Here is a 14,672-nt window from a genome sequence, read left to right as displayed (position 1 = left end):
ATCCCAATGGCAACCTCTTAATGGATGCCTTCAGAAAATATAATTTCAAATATAGTTTTTAAGTTTTTCCACTTCACCAAGGATGCTCTCTACTGTGATAATCAAGCAGGTGGTTTCCCTATCCCTCATGGAGTCCCTGAAAGCAACTGGTAATGGGAGCAGAATGGGGAGACTTCTGAACTCTCTGTGCCTTTGAGGATCCCTTTGGAGAAAAGAGACATTTTACTTCTGTTCCAGTCTCTTCACCTCCCCAGAAGAGTGTCTTCACTACATCACCATGTCCTTTCTTTCCTCGAATCCACCTCTCATTCCACTGCTGTCGGTTTTAGTCTCCCCAAACAGAAAACCAGGGGTACTCCCCCATTTTTAACACATCACCAAGCCTCAGTGTGTCCTTCTACAAAAATACCCCACTACTTTTCCTCACCCTGACTTTGGCTTCTCCACACCCAGTCTCTTGTAGTCTACATGTGAACTAAGATTTAAGAATTACCCCACCTCCCAGCCCTGACACATACACCCTCACTGCTGTTCATGGCCTGTTCCCACTTTCTCAGACAGTGACCTTCATCTCCCCCACACCTGTGGTCCTGGTTGTTCATGGACCTGGGAATCTACCTTTGTGGGACTGTGGAATTCTGTTCATGCTAGTTCCATTCCAGGCCATCTGGTTCTAGACACATGTCCCAGGAAACCATTTCCAGTGATTCTGGACTCCCTGACCCCACCTTTCCTTGGAGCACATGCTCATCAACAGCACCCCACCAACCCTAACCTCAGCAGGTCCACAGTGGAATCTGCACTCGGTTCCTCTCCACTCCCCACAAGCATGACTCACTCTGCTCTTCTACACATTCAGGGAAGAGGTAAGGTCCTTCCTATAGTTACAGTGTGTCTCCTACCACCATTCATCCCTACCTTCCTCCAGGGTGTTTCCAAATTTGGAATAAATGACACTTGTAAAAATCATCTGAAATTTGGAGAAGCTAGTGTGTGAATCAACCTATCTATCTTGCTATGGTGGCTTCAGAGATCTTTTAAAAGAACTAGATTAAACTGCATCCTGATTTTTCTTTATTGCACGTGAAAGTGTAAATAAGAAGACAATGGAAGACCTTCCTAATGTCTAATATAAACCAGGCTATAGCAAGTTGCCCGTTTTTATTAGGTTTTGAAGATTTTTATGTTTTTTTATTTTTTAAGTGAGAGGTCTTTATTTTAGAAAACAAATCAATATGATTAAATTTAAGTTTGACAGAATCTACTGTTAATGACAAATTAATAGCAAGTAATTCATGCCAAGAACTTGAGCTACACATTTCCATCTTGTGTCTGCCAGGGACCAGTGATCAGTACAGAGACCGAGCTTGGTTTGATATTTATATTTGTAGCTGTGCTTCTTTAAATTTTTCTCAATGGAGGCAGCTAGCCCACCAAAATAATGTTTTCGATTTCTTTAAATTTTAAAGACAGAAGAAAAACTCATTATGTTATTTGTCAGATCTTGTAAACTCTTGTAATTCTAGTACCCTCAGAGACCATAGTGATGGCTTCATAAGCAGTACATACAAGTGAATATTTTGATGATGCTGATTGGTAGACATATATCTCAAAATGTTTTGAGAAACTGTTTCTTTGTGCTGTGGATGTATTTGAGGTCCCCCACTGCCTTGGTGCTGTGTTCTTCCACTTGGAGTGAGACACTCGCTCCCCTGTGGCAGCTAAGATGGCTGATCAGAGAACATGGAGTGAGCATCAGCTAGCCTGAAGTCCCTAACACTTCCCTTCCATGTCGGATTTCCATGAGAATGAAGCCCAAAGGGAAAAACGAAGAGTGGAAGATATTAAATTTGGTTTGGGCTCATTGCCTGTTTTTCTCAAAATCAGTGCAAGTTTCCTCCTAACCCACTGTGATTTCATTTGGACAGTGACAGTGGGTTCATCTGTATGTGCTCTCTGAGCATTTTTGCTAGTTTAATGACAACTTTTTTTTTTTACTTTTTAAAATTGAGTTATAGTTAGTTTACAATGCCTCAATTTCTGGTGCACAGCACAATTCTTCAGTGATACATAAATATACATATATTAATTTTCATATTCTTTTTAAAAAATTGACTACCACAAGATATTGAATATAATTCCCTGTGCTATACAGTAAAACTTATTTATCTATTTTATATATGTCACTCAGTATCTGCAAATCTCAAATTCCCAGTTTATCCTTTCAAAATCCCCTCTCCCCTGGCAACCACAAGTTTGTATTATATGTCTGTGAGTCTGTTTTGTTTTACATATAAGTTCATTTGTCTTATTTTTTAGAGTCCACATATAAGTGATTATGTGGTATATTTCTTTTTCTGGCTTAATTCACTTAGAATGACATTCTCCAGGGACATCCACGTGGCTACAAATGGCAATATGTTCTCAATTTTCATGGCCGAGTAGTATTCCATTGTATAAATATACCATAACTTCTTTATCCAGTCATCTGTCAATGAACATTTAGGTTGCTTCCAGTGTCTTGGCTATTGTAAATAGTGCTGCTATGAACATTAGGGTGCAGGTGTCTTTCTGAATTAGGGATTCTTCTGTATATATGCCCAGGAGTGGGAACACTGCATCATATGTTAAGTCTACTTTTGGTCTTTTGAGGAATCTCCATACTGTTTTCCACAATGGCTACACCAAACAACATTCCCACCAACAGTGTAGGGGGGTCCCTTTTCAACAACACCCTTTCCAGCATTTGTCATTTATAGACTTTTGAATGATGGTCATTCTGACTGGTGTGAGGTGAAGCCTCATTGTAGTTTTAATTTGCATTTCTCTGATAATTAGAGGTATTGAGCATTTTCTCATGTGCCTTTGGCCATTTGTATGTCTTCATGGGAGAATTGCTTGTTTAGGTGTTTTGCCCATTTTTGGATTAGGGTTGTTTGTCTTTTTCTTATTAAGTCGTATGAGATGTTTATATATTCTGGAGATTAAGCATTGTCAGTTTCATCTTTTGCACATATTTTCTCCTAATCCATAGGTTGCCATTTTGTTTTGCCTATGGTTTCCTTTGCTGTGCAAAAGCTTGTAAGTTTAATTAGGTCCCACTTGTTTATTTCTACTTTTATATCTATTTCTTTGGTAGACTGCCCTGGGGAACATTGCTGAGATGTATGTGAGATAATGTTCTGCTTATGTTTTCTTCTAAGAGGTTTATTGTGACTTGTCTTATGTTTAAGTCTTTAATCCATTTTGAGTTTATTTTTGTGTATGGTGAGAGGGAGTATTTTAACTTCATTGATTTACATGCTGCTGTCCAGTTTTCCCAACACCATTTGCTGAAGAGACTGTCTTTATTCCATTGTATGTTCTTGCCTCCTTTGTTGAAGATTAATTGACCAAAAGATTGTGGGTTCATTGCTGGGCAATTTTGTTCCATTGATCCATATGTCTGTTTTGTATCAATACCATGCTGTTTTGATTAATGTAGCTCTGTAGTATGGTCTGAAGTCTGGGAGGGTTGTTCCTCCAGCCTCATTCTTTTCCTTCAGTTATGTTTTGGCAATTCTGGGTCTTTTGTGATTCCATATAAATTTTATAATAATTTGTTCCACTTCTGTGAAATATGCCCTTAGTAATTTGATAGGGATTGCATTAAATCTGTAGATTGCCTTGGGAAATGTGACCATTTTAACAATACTAATTCTTCCAATCCAGGAGCATGGGATATCTTTCCATTTTTTAAAGTCTCCTTTAATTTCCTTGTAGTTCTCCATGTATAAGTCTTCTGCTTCCTTGGTTAGATTTACTCCTAGATATTTTATTACTTTAGATGTAATTTTAAAAGGGATTGTTTCTTTATTTCTTTTTCCTGTTGATTCATCATTAGTGTAAAGAAATGCAACTGATTTTTGTACATTAATCTTGTATCCTTTTGTACATTAATCTTGTGATCTTGTATCCTTGTACCTTGCCAAATTCTTTCATTAGTTCGTGTAGTTTTTGCCTGGGCCTTTTAGGGTTTTCTATATATAGTATCATGTCATCTGCATATAGTGATGATTTTTTAGCTTCTTTTCCAATTTGGATCTCTTTTATTTCTTTTTCTTGCCTGATTGCAGTGGCTAGGACTTCCAAGATTATGTTGAATAGAAATGGTGAGAGTGGAGAACCTTGCCTTTTGCCAGATTTTAGTAGGAAGGTTTTCAGCTTTTCACCATTGAGTTCTATGCTGGCTGTAGGTTTGTCATAAACAGCTTTACTTATGTTGAGATATGTCCCCTCTATACCTACTTTGGTGAGGATTTTTATCATAATGGGCATGTGAATCTTATCAAATGCTTTTTCTGCATCTATTAAGATGATCATGTGGGTTTTGTCCTTTCTCTTGTTGTTGGGGTGTATTACATTGATTGATTTGCATATGTTGAACCATCCTTGTGTTCCTGGGATGAACCCGACTTGATCATGTTGTATGATCTTTTCTATGTGCTGTTGGATTCTGTTTGCTAATATTATGTTGAGAATATTTGTATCTATGTTTCCTCAGTGATATTGATCTGTGAGTTTCTTTTTTAGGTAGTGTCTTTGTCTGGTTTTGGTATCAGGGTGATGGTGACTTCATAGAATGAGTTTGTGAGTACCCCCTCCTTTTCAATCTTCTGGAAGATTTTGAGAAAGGCCGGTATGAGTTCTTCTTTGTATGTATGATAGAATTCCCCAGGGAAGCCATGCAGTCCTGGACATTTGTTCATTGGGAGTTTTTTTTTTTTTATGCTTATTCAATTTCATTTCTAGTGATTGGTTTGTTCTAGGTGGTCAATTTCTTCTTGATTCAGTCATGTGGACTGTATGTTTCCAGAAACTTGTCCGTTTCTTCAAGGTTATTCATTTATTTTCCATAAAGTTGTTCACAGTATTCTCATATGATATTTTGAATTTCTGTGGTATTGGTTGTAATTTCTCTTTTCCTTTCTTATTTTGATTGTGCTCTGACTTTTCTCTTCTTTGTGAGCTAGGCTCGAGGTTTGTCAATTTTATTTACTGTTTCAAAAAAAAAAACAGCTCTTTGTTTGATTGACTTTTTCTATTGTTTTTTAAATCTCTATTTTATTTATTTCCTCCTTGATCTTTATTGTTTTCTTCCTTCTGCTGACTTTAGGTTTTGTTTGCTCTTCTTTCTCTAATTCTTTTAGTTGGTTAGTTGTTTATTTCAGAGTGTTCATCTTTTTTGAGGAAGACCTTTATTGCAATGAACTTTCTTCTTAGGAATGCTTTTGCTGCATCCTATAGATTTTGTGTGGTTTTGATTTTTGTCATTTGTCTCAAAGTAGTTTTTAATTTCTTCTTTGATTTTATCATTGACCCATTGGTTTCTTAGTATCATGTTGTTTAATTATCATGCTGTCATTTTTTCTCCTTTGTTTTTCTGTATTTGATTTCTAGTTTCATGCATTGTGTTCAGAAAAAAATGCTTAAAATAATTACTATCGTCTTAAAATTGTTGAGTCTTCTTTTGTGCCCAAGTACATGATCCATCCCTAGAAAATGTTCCATGTGCACTTATGAAGAATGTATATTGTATTTTTTTTAGGATGTAATGTTCTGAAATATCAACCATGTCTAATTTGTATATTGTATCATTTAATTTCTGTTGCGTTATTAAATTTGCATCTGGAAGATCTTCCAGTGAGGATAATGGGATGTTTTAATTTCCTACCATTATTTTATTCCCAGCAATTTCTCCTTTTATATCTGTTAGTATTTGCTTTATGTATTTAGTTGCTCCTACATTGGGTATAGTTATGTTAATGGATGTAATATCTTCATCTTGTATTGCTCCTTAAATCATAAAACGTTCTTCATCTTTCTTTATGGTCTTTGTTTTAAAGTTCATGTTGTGTGAAATCAGTATTGCTACCCCTGCTTTCTTTTCATTTCTGTTTGTGTGTAATATCTTGTTCAATTTTCTCACTCACAGTCTATTTGTGTCCTTTTCCCAAAGGTGGGTCTCTTGTATGTGGCATATTGTAGGTTCTTGTTTTATTATCCAGTCTGTCATTCTAGGTCTTTTCATTGGAGCATTTAACCTATTGAAATTTAAAGTAATTTCTGATAAACTTTAGGTTTATTGCCATTTTGAACTTAATTTTGCAGTTGATTTGGCATTTTTTCCCTTGTTCCTTTCTTTTTCCTGTGTGTGTGTGTGTGTGTGCGTGTTTTTTTTTTAAGTTTTCCTTTCTATTATCTTCGTTAATTTTTAGTTTTTGTGACTCTCTTGTAAGTTTCTGTCTTATGGTTACCCAATTTTGTACATATATTAACCCATTACTGTATCTGTTTGTTTTAAACATATAGTAATATAAACTCAAACCCATCCTACCGAGAATGAACAAATTAAAGAATGAAGAAAACTCTATATTTTCTTGCTCCCCTCTCCCACTCTTAATGATTTAGATGTCTTCTTTTACAATTCCATGTTTATTCTGTTGTAATTCATGGTAGTTATCACCTTTCCAATTATGGTTTTCTCCTTTCAAAAGCAACCTACTTCTTTTCAATTTAGAGTATACCATTCAATATTTCTTTTAGTATAGATTTAGTGTTGCTAAATTCTTTTATTTTTGCTTGTCTGTGAAGATATTTATTTCTCCTTCTATTCTAAAGAATAGACTTGCTGGATAAATTATCCTAGGCTGAATCTTTTTTGTTTGTTTGTTTTTCATTCAGGACTTTGAATATATCTTGCCACTACCTTCTGGCTTGTAGTATATGTGTAGAGAAATCAGCTGAAAGCCTTATGAGGTTTCCTTTGTAACTAACTCTGTTTTTCTCCTTATGCCTTTAGAATCATTTCTTTATCTTTAACCCATGGCCATGCTGATTATAATATAGCTCAGTGTGTGTCTGTTTGGTTTCTTCTTGTTTGGGTCCCTTTGTACTTCCTGTATTGGTATATCTGATTGCTTCTTTATGTTTCAGAAGTTCTTAATTATGATTTCTTCAAATACCTTTTCAATCCCTTTTGCTTTTTCTTCTCCTTCTGAGACCCCTGTTATGCATAGGTTTTGGCAAGATTTATATTATCCCATAGGATAATTGTTTTCATTGAATTTTGTTCTTTCATTGGTTTTTGTTTGTTTTCCTCTCTTCTGTTCTGATTAGTTGATTTCTGTTGTCCTGTATTCTAAACCACTTATTAATTCTTCTGCATTAAGTAGCCTACTTTTTTTTTTACAACTTTTAACTCAGCTCTTATCTCAGCAAATTTGTTTTCCTATTTTAATTCACTCCTCTTTATAAAGTTTCAATTTCCTATTTGACATATTCTGTGCCTCTATATACAATCTCTTTTGTGTCTTTAGTACTTTTATCTCTCCTCTTTTGAAAACATGATTTAATAGATTATCAAGGTCTAATTCATTGATCATCTCTTTCAGGGGATTTTACCTGTTCTTTTAAATGGGAGTTGTTCCTCTACTTCTTTATTTTACTTATATCTCTCCTGCACTATTGATTATGGAGCATCAGTTATCTCTTCTGTTTCTAAAGGTTTTCTTTTTACTTATTTACCTAAAACAGAGTGCAGAAATAAAGCTAAAAAAAATTAAAAGAAAAGAATAAGATTTGAAAACAGATTATGAACAATGACAGAAGAACAAGTCAAAGAAAATAAAAATTGAGACCAATTTTAAAAGTCTTAAAATTAGAAAATAATATCTGAAAACTGATTATAATAAATAAGAGAACAAAACAAAGAGATAAAAGCAAATTGTGAGAAATTAAAAAGCTTAAAAGAAGAAAAAAATTTGAGAACATAGTCTAATCGATAATAGAAGAATTAAAGCAAAGAGAAATAAAAATGAAATTGAGACAAACTAAAGACAACTTTAAATATTTTAAATGTCCAATTTTAAAAGGGGTTAAACAGAAACATAAAAATCTTTTAAAAGTAAAAATTTAAAAAGTAAAAGAAAAAAGTGAAAATATGTGGATGTGTTCTTGTGGGCACTATGTGCTCTTAATAATTTTGTTGATAGCTCTGTCTGAAGTATGGGTGGTTACTATGTCTTCCTGTCTTTTGCCTGTTATCCTTTTTGTTGGGGATTTGGCCTGTGATCTGGTAGTAAGAGTCTTCCCTGGCTATTAAATGAGATCTCCTTTTTATTTTGTGGTTGTTGCTGCTCCTGTTCTCACCCTGCTGCATGAACTCCAGTCACTGGTTCCAGAGGCCCTCCAGTTGTGCCCCTGATCTGTGCTTCTCCTAGTGCCATGGGTCATGTCTCCTCCAAATGCTTCATTGTGGTGGTGCACTTGTGCATGATAGGTGGTTGGGTCTCTCTGTCCTTTCAGTGCCCCTCCCAACTTCACTTCAGTTCCATGCTCTTTAGATGGACTTGGATAAAATGGTCATACCAGTCATCACCCCTGCTCTGTGCCAGAACTCTTCTTGTTCGTCTTAGAAGCATGAGTTCACAGAGGTACTGCAGCAGAACTTTCCTATTTGCCTGGGGCTGTAAACAAATCTGAGTCCCACCTATGAGGTTTCAGAGCCCCTAGGTAGGGATTGAGATTTCAACCCTGCCTCCACCTCGGTGCACATTAGAGTATATGGTGGGTGTGGTTGAGTCCCACTTGTCTTCTCCAGAAAAGGCACCAGATATGATGCCACAAGTATTCAAAGACAAAAGCTATGGCACCCCTCTGCCCAGGGCACACCAGCAGTGTTGCTTTGCCTTTTTTTTTCATATTTTATAGGGTACTCATGTTGTTCTGCTCTGTATACCTTTCCAGCGATGGCACACAGCACATTGAAATCTCCTGAGGTTGCCTCTGTACAGTTGGCCCGAGTCCTCCATCAGGCTCATGCAGTCTGTTTCATCCCACACCTGCTGGTTGGTGTCTAAGCCTGGGGATCATGAGGACACTTTTTGCCCATTTAACTTTGTTCTGTCAGTTAAGGGCTATTCTATACAATTTCAAGCCTCAGAGGTTCCCCCTCCATCCAGCTGACCTCTTCATTGGAGTGGGAGAGACCCAGCAAATAAGCACTATACCACCTTTGCTGCTCCCTCCCCATGGGACTGGACTGCACTATTTCCCTTTTTCTTCCTTTTATTTTCCTTTTCTCCTACCAGATTAATGGCGTGTTTTGTCTTTTGATGAAAGTAAGGTTCTGTCAAAGTTCAGCAGACTTTCTGATTGGATAGGTGGGTCAGTGGATGTCAGTCTTGGTGCATTTGTGGGAGAGGGTGAGCTAAGAGTTTCGTTCTACTCCACCACCTTGGCCCTTCTTGATTTTTTCTTTTTTTAAATGTACAGTAGTCTAGTGTCTGTATAAGTGTCAACTGTAGTGGGATTTTGTCCAGTAAACCTAAAATTTCTACTTTGAAATAAACTACTGGGTTTATAAAAAAGAACTAAGTTAACAGCTGCAAGCCAGCATCATCTATTCAAGGGTGTGTTAGAGAAGGATGGAGGGGAGGAAGGGGAGAGGGGGAAGAGACTCTAAGGGTGAGAGAGTGGGAAGGGGGAAGCCCTACCTGCTAAAAAGTGGATGCTTGCTGCCATTCAACACAGCTCAGTGCCGGGGCACCCCAGTTTATGCAGGAAGAGCTAGCTGTCTGGACTCTGATCTACAGACACTGCTCTCAGCTTCTACTCTGGAGTTGAGCTGGTGCTGCTGGAGGAGAGGGTGGAGTCAGGGCAACAGTGGTTGGATGGAAGCCTCTGATGTGAACAAGGAGCTGTGAGTTCAGACTTGCTCCTTAAGCCCCTAAAGGACAATGAGCAAGTGAGTCCTTCTAGAGAGACAAGGAGGGAGAGGGTCCCTGTGGTGCTCCCACTGACTCTCCAAGCATCCAACTTGGAATTCTGCCTCAGGCTGACATCTTTGATCAAGAAACAACACAGGTTGCTTTTATTTCCTAATTTAATAAAAGCCTTTTGTTCACTTCCACGGGAAGCATAATAACAAATCTGAGCTACTTTAAGAAGAAGGAAAATCCTCACTGAGCACCTACCCTGCACCAGACATGGTATAAGGAACTTCGTGGCTGTGATCTCAGTGACATCTGACAAGTCACTAAGAACTGGGATGAAGGGACATGAGCAGAAACCAGAAGACAAAGACAAGCTGAAGGCAGATGTCATACAGACAATTCCACAAGAATGAATAGCAGAAGCAGAAAGTGGAGCTGGTGTGGGACCACATGGGCAAATTCCTAGGTTTGAATTCCAATGAACTAGGCAGGGAGGTAATCCTGGACTTAAAGCATAAAGATCATTGGTTTCACAGTTTCTCTGCATGACCAATTATTTTTGTTTGTTTTTTCTTTTTGCTGTCCTAGATTTTCCGAAATGGCAATTTTTATACTTCTTCATCAACCATTCCCTTGACTGCTTCTCTTTCAACTCATATGCATAAAAGACTTCACCCCAGGACCAGATAACAAATCAGTTAATAACAGGAAGGATAAGCCTTCAGAACTTGCCAAGCAAAAGGAGAGATTGGTATGCACTAAGGTAAATATGTAAGATGATGAATAATTGAAATTTAAGTGAGTGGCTCACAGTAGTGCTCAAAAAGTTCAAAGAGGAAAGGAAGGCAGGTGGAAGTGGTCCTGTTTGTGTGTGTTTGTGTGTGTGAGCATGCATGCTGGGAGAGGAATTGGGTAATGGATGAAGACATCATGCAAGATGGTTGAAGTGTCAGTAACAGTCTTTGGATATGAGTTGAGAAAGGGAAATAAAAAGGTGAATTTGGAAATGATGCTTGAGGCCAGAATGTAAAAGTCCTTGAAGGTCAAATTAAGATGTGCTATCATATTTTATAAGTCTTGTATTTCACACCAATTTAAGTGTTGACCCTCTTAGAAATGGTGAATTAGAGAGGAGATGAAGGGTTCCTTTAAAGAAGAAATCTAGACAAACCACAGCACACTGAGGCAATGGTACCCAGCAATTGCATTCCACAAGATTAAGTACATTAGCATTTCTACAGAAAAATAATAATTTATAGTCACTGTATGTTTCCTACTACCTACAGAGTTAGAAAATAGCTCAGTAACATTGAATTTGAAATATTCAAAGGGTGAGCTAGACAGACACCAAGTAATCTTTTGTGTGGTTGAGTGTGTGTTTCAAAATGTTTCAGTTTTTCCTGACAGTGGCCACTTTTATTAGGTATTTACCTAGAAGCAGATTTGCTGGAATAGGTTTATCTGTATGTTCAGGTTAAAGTGGATACTGACAGATATTTGCTTCTCAGGTGATTGTACCAATTTACATGCTCATCAGCAATGTAGCATTCTTTATGTGCTCCTGAAAGTTAGGAAGTTCTGAGCCTCAATTCAGTTCTACAAAGGGTAAAATTTTAAACAATCTCCTTTGTAGTTCTCATGCATACCAAATTTTTAGAGTTATTATCAGTGGTATAATAAATAAATTATCTGTCCTTTATTTCTGGTACCAGACACAGAACTTCAAAACTCTTGGAATTTCTTGAGTGAGAAGACCGTCTATTATGCTAATGAGGTGACTCATGGTAGTGGGCCCCAAGTTAACTTCAGCATGAGCACTAATCCCAGAAAGACCAGCCACATAATTAGAGGGTTGAAAATTAGGGACATGCTGGACTCTGGGAAGATGGGAGTAGATGGTGCTGGAGATGGAGATTAGTCATGTGTCCAATGATTTAATAAATTATAAAGCCCAAGTAAAACCTCTGGACTTCAAACTCAGTGATGCTTTCTGGTTTGTGAATACCCTGAATCCACTTGCAGCCAGTGTCTGAGTTTGGCATATACTAAGTCTGTGTAATTTATTTGTTGAACAACTTAATGCACTGATTCTAACCTGAGTCTTACATCCAACTCTTGTATCATTCTGGAAGTATAAAGTCTACGAGCTTGTGTCTCTCATGGTGAAGCTTGACATTTCTGTCCATGTAGGGAGATTCAGGAAAGGTATGACTAAACAGTGGGAATATTACTGTGTGGAAAAAGGCATCATCATAGGAAATGAAATCCTCTAACACAACAATTTTCAGTTCAAAGCAAGCCAAAACAAATTGACTATTCCACTTGTGACCTAGGCAGTGAGCATTGGTCTCTCCAGTAAGATTTGGCCTCTCCAGTAAGATTAACAAGAGGACAGATGACTGGATAAAGAAGTTGTATATTTATACAATGGAATAATGCACATCCATAAAAAAATAATAAAATAATGCCATTTAAAGCAACATGAATGGACCTGGGAAATATCATTCTAAGTGAAGTCAGAAAGAGAAAGAAAAATGCCATATGATATCACTTATATGTAGCATCTAAAAAATAGATGAAATTATTAAAAAAAAAAGACTCACAGACATAGAAAACAAACTTATGGTTTCCAGAGGGAGAAGAGAGTGGGAAGGGCTAAATTGAGAGCTTGAGATTTGCAGATACTAATATATATATAATATATAAACAACAATTCCATACTGTATAGCACAGAGAACTATATTCAATATCTTGTAGTAACTTATGGTGAAAAGAATATAAAAAAGAATATATGTATGTTAATGTATGACTGAAGCATTATGCTGTACACCAGAAATTGACATAACATTGTAAATTGACTATACTTCAATAAATAAATATAAATAAATATATATAGATATATTTTAATTATGCATTAAAATTCAACAATAAACTTTTATTCTCTAAAAGAAAGAGGAGAGTGAGTGGAGAAGCAATTTGAAATGTAGTTTTGTATTTCATTATCTCATAATATAAGGATGATTCTAGTCTATAATTAATAAATAACTTGTAAGGCTTAAACCCAGCAGAGAAAATACTTAAATATTTACTTTTGGGAATTAGATTTAGCCCAAGAGGAAAAAAAATCTAAAACTGATATTAGACATCCATCCAATAAACATTCAAAATAAGTGCAGTGTCTTCCAGTATTAGACTGACATGTTCACCTTTATTTCCTAGAATTATATGAATTGTGGGGGAGTGGAATTAAGATAAAACTATGTTGGACTTTGGATGTCTGGCTAAGACATTTTAGTTTTAATTTTTGTTCACAGTGGAGAGTGGAGAAGTTTTGGAAGGCAGCTATGCTCACCACTATATGCCTTCAAGTGGAGAAGTTTTGATCAGTAGAGGGAAGAGAAGAAATTAGTACCACAGAAAAGGCATTATCAAGGAAGGTAGAACAAAGATAACTGATGTTCACTGTACATGGCTACCAGACTTTCCATCAGTTCATCCTTTTATTGAAAATTCATAGGATTACACTTATATTTACTTCTTCCCTGCAGAATGTGCTGTCAATTTTTTTAAAAATAAGAAATGTCATGTTAATTTTCAGACAGGTATACAATATCTGTCTGAATAGATCATGGAAACATTGTTTGAGAATTCTGGCCAATTATTAGTAATTTCAGTATCAAATCTAAGAAAGAGGAGTCAGGAGCAGCCAAGATGGTGGAGTAGAAAGACATTAGTAGCTCACCCTTTCCCACAAATACACCAAGAGAAACACCCCAGGACCCACCCATTCACTCAGAACACCTACTGAACATTGACAGAACATCACCTTCTTCAAAAGACAAATTCACCACAAATCTGGTAGGAAAAAAGTAAAAGGAAAATAGCGTGGGATGGATCCCACAGTGTGGGAGTGACAAATAAGGATTCACACTCTTAAACTGGGGGGGACGGAGGACTCCAAGTCTTGTATCTGTGCAAAGTAGCCCTTGACCCACAAAACAATAAGTAAAATGAACACTAAATTTCCCTGTGACCTCAGCCCTAGACACAAACCAGCAGGGGGTGGGCTGGGAATGGCTGCCAGAGCCAAGTGGTGGACTGGGGCCAACTGCACAGAGGCAATCTCAGGGGGCTGAAGTATGCTATGAACTATGTCTGGGAGGGTATAGAGAACAGAACAGCCTGAGTTCCCCATAAAATTAAAAAAAGAAAGCAATACTGCTGGTGTGCATTGCAGGGAGGAGCACAATGAGGCTGGGCCATAGCCTTTGTCTACACAGGCCTGTGGCACCATTGCTGGTGTGTTCTTAGGAGAAGAGAGGCAGGGCTCCACCACAACCACCATATCCCTTAGTGTTCAGCTCCCAGGCAGAGGTGGATTTGAAACACAAATTCATATCTAGAGGCTCCACAACTTCACAGGCAGGACTGAAATTTGTTTACAACACCAAGCAAAGGGGGCCATTTTGCTATGCAGGTGCCTTTGCGGACCCACACCTCTAAGACAATTGGGCAAGGACTAGAGTTCTGGCACAGAGTGAGGGTGAGTGCTGGTGTGGCCATTTTCTGTGAGCCCACCTACCCTGAGTGGATGCAGCACTGAGAGTAGTTCTGACCAAGTAGCATGGCCTGTGGGCCTCTGGGAAGAGTGAGCAGAATTTGCAAAGTGGGGTGATTGAAGGGGCAGCATTTGGCACTTGGCATGGTGCTGATCTGGTAGCATGAATGCAGTCACTGAGTGCTGGAAGCCCTACTGGTGTAGGCATCTAAGACAAGTGAGCATAGTTTGTGTATCAGGGCAAGTGCAGGTGCAGTGTTTGCTGCTGGTGATGTCACTGACCTGATAGTGCATCACCAACCAAGTGTGTGACCCAGAATTCAGTGGAATTGGGGGCAGAGAACCTGGGGGGACCCAAA

At 37.6% G+C, this 14,672-nt stretch overlaps 1 long non-coding RNA gene across 5 annotated transcripts in view; it reads left to right on the top strand.

The window, feature by feature from the left end:
- Positions 1-14,672, top strand: part of LOC116660810 — a 37,148-nt gene that overhangs the window by 20,632 nt on the left and 1,844 nt on the right. For 3 of the 5 annotated variants that reach the window (XR_004316452.1, XR_004316451.1, XR_004316445.1), the window contains one exon: positions 10,344-10,898. This is a non-coding gene — a long non-coding RNA (uncharacterized LOC116660810). Of the gene's footprint in view, positions 1-10,343; positions 10,899-11,467; positions 11,487-14,672 lie in introns of those variants that run through there. The other 2 variants (XR_004316454.1, XR_004316453.1) reach the window with 2 other exon arrangements.

The sequence above is a fragment of the Camelus ferus genome, chromosome 31, assembly GCF_009834535.1.
Source record: "Camelus ferus isolate YT-003-E chromosome 31, BCGSAC_Cfer_1.0, whole genome shotgun sequence".
In the NCBI taxonomy this organism is placed as follows: domain Eukaryota; kingdom Metazoa; phylum Chordata; class Mammalia; order Artiodactyla; family Camelidae; genus Camelus; species Camelus ferus.
The sequence above is the reverse complement of the archived record's forward strand: the minus strand, read 5'-3'. Positions and strand labels throughout refer to the sequence as shown.